General features: G+C 41.1%; 1 pseudogene; it reads left to right on the forward strand.

Annotated features, from left to right (window-relative positions):
- The first annotated feature begins 1,280 nt into the window (after positions 1-1,280).
- LOC111168467 (small ribosomal subunit protein uS10 pseudogene) lies at positions 1,281-2,390 on the forward strand (annotated as a pseudogene).
- Positions 2,391-6,039: the final 3,649 nt, after the last annotated feature.

The following is a 6,039-nucleotide window of genomic DNA, read 5'->3' on the forward strand; positions in this document are numbered from 1 at the left end:
CAGCAGATTAGATGTGAATTATCAGTATCTTAAATAACTGAACCCGATGAACAGAAAGGGGTTTCACTCTTAAGTAATTAGGTGAAAATCAGGTCTGGCTTCTCTTTGGAATCTGGAAGCCTCTTTCTCCTGCAGACAGGAGCAAAAGGTTACAGTAAATTTGAAGAAATGTCTGCACCCAGCTTGGAGAAATTTACACATTGGCTTTTTAAATGAAGGTGCTTTTTATAGCATTAATTGGAGATTTTAAGCAGCAGGTGGTTATTTTATTTTGTAAGGAAAAGTCTAACAGTGAATTATTTTGAGGTTTTTCTCAAGCTCTCTGAAATGAAGCTTTCACTGCCTGCTGCGTAATGGCCTTCTTTTGCCATGTAAACATGAGATCAATATAGTTTTAAACAGAAAGGTTTTTCTAATGCATTTTTGGTATTTTTCAAGCTGTGATTCAGCTGATAGGAGTTCTTATAAAATGTGAATTACAGGAAATTCATATTTATAAGCTTCTGCAAGTAATTTTAGAGCGCTGACTTTTAAACACCTGCTAATGAAGAATTCCAAGAGTAGCACTGTGCACTAACTTTTAATATTTCCTTATATACATCTCTTTCCCTAACCCAGGCCATGGTGGAGGAATCATGGCTTGAGGCCTTGCCAGCGTGGGTCTCTTTTTGTGAGCTTCTGGCCACTGTCCTGAAGTGAGGGTGTGACTCCAGTCCCCTGAGGGAGGTTCATAGTGGCCACTGCCAGGTTTGGCCATCACAGTCTCCTAAAGTGCTTTGTGGTTCTGTCTCTGTCTTTTAATTTTCCCCGGAAGAATACTGAAAATACCACAGCACTGGGAAGGAGGCATGTGGCAAAAACACAAAGACAGGTTTCCCCTTACTCTTTCTGTACTGGTTTCCAATTGCAGCTGTAACAAATTACCATAAACTTGATGGCTTAAAACTACACAAGTTTGTTATCCTACAGTTCTGGAGGTCAGGGTCTGAAATGTGTCTCCCCAGGCTAAAAAATCAAGGTGTTAGCAGGGCTGCGTTCCTTTCTGCAGGCTCTAGGGGAGAATCCATCTTTTTGCCACTTCCAGCTTCCTGGAGCCACCTGCATTCCTTGGCTCGTGGCCTCCTTCCACCTTCAAAGCCAGCAATGGCCCATCATTGAGTCTTTCTTACGACGTCAGCTCTCTGGTTCTGACTCTTCTGCCTCCCTCTTCCACATTTAAAGGACGCTTTGGAGTCCACTGGACCCACCGAGGTAAGTACGGACCATCTCCCTGTTTTAAGGTCAGCTCATTAGCAACCTTTACTCCCCTGTTGCCCTGTAACATAACGTATTCACAGATGCCGGGGATTAGTACATGGATTTTGGAGGGCCATTATTCTGCTTATCACGTTCTCACTAAATCTTTCAGGAAAGGAGCACAAAAGGTTTTCAAGACACTTTTAAAGAAAGTCAGCTGGTCAAAGAGAAAGGTTGGTTTAGTCTGTGGGAGCAGTCTCTTCAGAACACATTCTAATATGATAAAAAAAAAAAAAAAAAACCCGAACACTTATGACCACGTCTTCATACAACTTGTTAAATGAAGGTAAATTGTTAATGTGTCTCAGTTCCACTATTCTACACTCACGCCCTTCAGAACCAAACTACAGAGGGATGAGTCCCTCTGTCCACACTTAGACCTGACTACTCTCAGGATGGGAGGAGAAGTCAGAGGGTCGCAAGCCCAGTGAATGGCCAGCTCCCTCTCCTGTCATTTACCCTTTGAGATGCCTGGGGTTGGGCTGCTGGTGTCCCTGCCCCCCTACCTCCACCCATACCCCCCACCCTGCTTGGATAATGAGCCCTCTCCTACCTGGGCCAGGACAGCGTTAGCACTTGCTTCCAACCCCTAAGTCCCCCAAACAAACAAACAGCCCTTGTGAGGTTTTCCTGAGGGATTTAACAGGTTGCTGTTGTTGTTGTCTCGATGTGGGTTTTTTAATCTTTCGTCTCTTTGAGGAAGAGGTGTAGCAGAGTGCAGGTCCGCCTGCACCTGCCCCTGCCTCATCGCATGTCTTTGAAAGATACCGGAAAGACACGTGTGGAACCAGAGGTGGCAATTCACCGAATTACAGCAGCAACATAAAATCTTTGGAGAAAGTGTGTGATGATTTGATCAGAGGCGTGAAGGGAAAGAATCTCAAAGTGAAAGGACCAGTTCGGATGCCTACCAAGACTCTGAGAATCACTACCCAAAAAAAAATCCTTAGTGAAGGTTCTAAGCCTTGGGGTCATTTTCATAGGAGGACCCACCAGTGACTCACTGACACACATGGTCCTTCCGAGATTGTTAAGGTGACTTCTATCAGCATTGAGCCCCGGTGGAGGCTGAAGTCACTGCTGCAGACGCTTAAATCAAACTTTTGAAAGTTGATTATAAGTTGTTAAAAAAAAAAAACTTTTGTAATTCAACAATATTTATTGAGCACCTACTACGTGCCAGGCCTTGTTCTAAGAACTAGGAATTCACATAAGCAGAAATCTCATGGCCTTGTGGAGGCTGGGAGTAGAAGGGACAGTGGAGATTCAATAGACACAATAATCATGAATATTACATCATATAAGTGCTATGGAGTGCTAGAGAGAGGGAGCAATGTTTGAGCCATAAGGGCAGGCCTCATTTTAAAAATAGCATGTAAACAAAGACTTAAAAAGCATGAGGAATGGATATCTGAGGGGGAATGCTCCAGGGAGAGGAAATGGCTGGGTCAAAGGTCCTGAGGAGGGAAAGAACACAGAAGTTACCAAGTATTAGGAGGGTATAGATTTTTCACAACAAAAGCTAAAGTTCATTTGAATGCAAAAAGACTAGATCCGATTTTTCAAAAAATTCTCCTCTACAACTGTCTTCAATTTTTTTATCTGAAGACTGTCTATTCTTTTGACCACCAAATAATTTGCCATTTTCCATTCAATAATGGCAGGGCCCAACCAAGGACCTAAGAGAAACTGGAAGAAGTCATCAATGAGGGGCAAAAATGATACAGAAAAGGGGGGTTTGTGGAAGACACACTTGCCTGACCTGTGACTTGTTCTCCAGATGCAGAAATGGAGCCGTGAGGAGGTGTGCGCTCAGGGCACCTCCACCCCCATGACCTCGACAGCATCCCTGCTCTCTGACCTGCCTTACTTCTCTGTTTCCTGGTTCGTCGTCTCTCTCCCTCATGAGAAGGTGAGAATATTCGCTGCCCGAGAGCAGGGATGGTGCCTGACACCACTGATCACCAAGGGGACTCTGGGCCAGTCTAGCCCTCAGTAGCAGGATATGTGGGCTGTCCATTCTGAGACCAGGCCAGGAGCCCTGGTTATAGAAGCAGGCCCATGTGAAAGGAAAAGATACCAGGCCGGAAGCTTAATCTTTCTCTGGAAAAATACTGCAATTACTACATGCAAGAAAAGTTTAGTTTGAAAAGAACAAGCTCCTGTTTCCTGGTACACTCCTTTCCAGCCAGCTCAGATCTGGGTCGTGTTGAGGCAGAGAAACGACCTTTCTCCCCACCCCCACCAAGTGTCAGTACTTGGAGAAACCTTTATCTGAGAAGAGAGACATTCTCCTCACTCAGATGGAAAGCAATTGAGGTGGGGAAGCAAGGAATGGCAGGAGGTATTAAAAAAATCAGAACTGTAATTATTTACGTGATGAAAAGGTTGTGCTGTACAGAGGCACCATGTGATGGAAATATTCCCATCACATTAATAATAATAATAAAAAGACCTTCACCTCCCATGACAAGAAGCTGCAAATCTAAATAATTTTATCTTCTCCTCTGAATATTTCCCAGGGTACAACAGTAGCTCTCAGGCAGAAAGAAATTATTCACTGAGAACATGAAAATACTCCCTTTCAGAAATGACTTCAAGATAATATTTGCTATGTGACTTTGGTAATTTTATACACACACGTATAAGTTTCTTTTACTAAAATGCTCAATTTTGTTGATGGAGCAGTTTAAACTTTATACAGCAATTTCATCCACTGTAACAGATATAAAAAGATCTATGTCTCTGCCATGTCTAAAACATCAGGATTATCCATAAAGTCAAGCAGTGCATTTAAAAATTTGTTCATATAAAATGCCATAAAATCAAAGCACCACATCTCAGTTAACCAGGCATGGAAATATTTTAACTATTGTCATATAGCATAATAAATATTAACTCATTAAGTTTTCAAATACCTAAGCAATGGAAGTTTATACCTGCCCTGCGAACAGAAGGATGTTTTCCCGTTTAAATGAACACACCATTGCCGTTGTATTTCAGAACTTTGTCTTCTGTGTAAGTTCACAAAGTTAACTCTATCAGCATGTTCAGGTACCAAACTCACTCACAAATACTGAAGTGTAAGCCAGAAGACCATCAAAATTAATTAGATCATTATATTTTAGAGCCCCCAAAGGACTCAAGAAAGCAAATGGTTCAACCCTTTCATTTCCCAATTGAGGACAGAATTGTTGGATAATTTGCCCAAGGCATGACTAGACCTATATTTCTCACTTAACACAGGCAATGCTCTTTAATTTACACGAGGCTATATCTGGTTGCTAGACAAAATATTATTGCGGGGGAGAGGGGTGTTAAACATGGGAAATCAATTCATGGTGTTGCTTTAGCAACCATGGAATTCTCTCTATAGCTTAACACAGTGCCTTTTGGAGAGTCAGTAAATAGTTGCTAAATGTGAATGAATGGATGGAATTCTTGGAAAAAGTATATTTGCTTCAAAGTATACTTCCTTCTGGCCACGGGAAAACTGGGCAAACTCTCCTTTCTGCATTTGCCTGGGAGCAGCCTGGGAAACAGCTTTCCCCAGTCTGAAGACATTAGAGCATGACTATCCCAGGTAGCACTTGATGGTTTTCCCTATGTTTAATTCTTTTTTTTTTTTCCTGTTTCTAATGTGTTTTCAAGTGGATGTAAGCTCAGTAGGCACGAGGTTCTTATCCGATTACAGTGGTATCAGACTTCATAAGAAAGTTCTGATGAAACAGCCCCTATTCAAACATTACACAATTTTTCAATTTAGGTGTACTAACGTGCTTATTTCTAGAATAACCCTAGTAGCCTCACAACTCACTCAACATAAAATCACAGGAGGTCCTGTTTCCCGGGCCTTCACCTGATTCCCTTCCTAAGTAATTTATATTTTTTGTAAATTAAGCCTCTGCCCATTCAAATGTGGTGCAGCTGGTTGTTTGCTTTTTCTTTGTTTAAATCGCCACTGTTTCCAAAAATGCCAAACACTTACCATCGGTGCCATTCTTTTTGATGCTGGACTACTTGCTGAATTCACTGTTACCTATTTCATGTGTATGTCTCCTTCTGCCAATGAAATTATAAACTGCTTAGTGTCAAGAGGCACATTTACAATATCACAGGGAATAGTCAATAAATTCGTGTTATTTCACCTCCAGGTTAATTGTTTGAAGCTACTGGAAAGAAAGAGCCATGTAAAAAGTGATCTCCAATCAGGCAGTTTAACTAGAAATCTACTCCTTCCCGAACTGTTTGTGTGCATTTAGGAAAGGAGGCAATAATGGAAAGAAGTCCAAAATAAGTTCACTTAGCATGTCATTAATGAGGAAATTTCCTTATTTCTTTTATACAGGGCTGCTAGTTTGATAGATGAAGAAAGCATCAAACATAGAATATTTGTATTTCAACATAACAGTTAATGGACTCACTAATCCACATATCTTTGTGTATATAATGGTAAAATTTGGGTTGGAAAATAACATGAGTATGTGTATATAAGTGGGTTGATTCATCCATTATTTTACTTAACAAATATTTACTAAGTGTCTACTAAAGACCAGATTAAATGCAAATTATGGTCACCCTTCCTTCAGTATCCACAGGGGAATACCTCCAAGACCCCTGTAAATACCAAAATCTGCGATGCTCACGTCCCTTATGTTAAATGACATAGTATTTGCATATAACTTACCTTAGATTACTTACAGTACCTAATACAATGTAAATGCTATGTAAATAGTTGTCAGT

Source organism: Delphinapterus leucas, chromosome 10 (genome assembly GCF_059928025.1).
Source record: "Delphinapterus leucas isolate spDelLeu-1000000601 "Yukka" chromosome 10, BTC_Dleu_Yukka2, whole genome shotgun sequence".
NCBI classification, from domain to species: domain Eukaryota; kingdom Metazoa; phylum Chordata; class Mammalia; order Artiodactyla; family Monodontidae; genus Delphinapterus; species Delphinapterus leucas.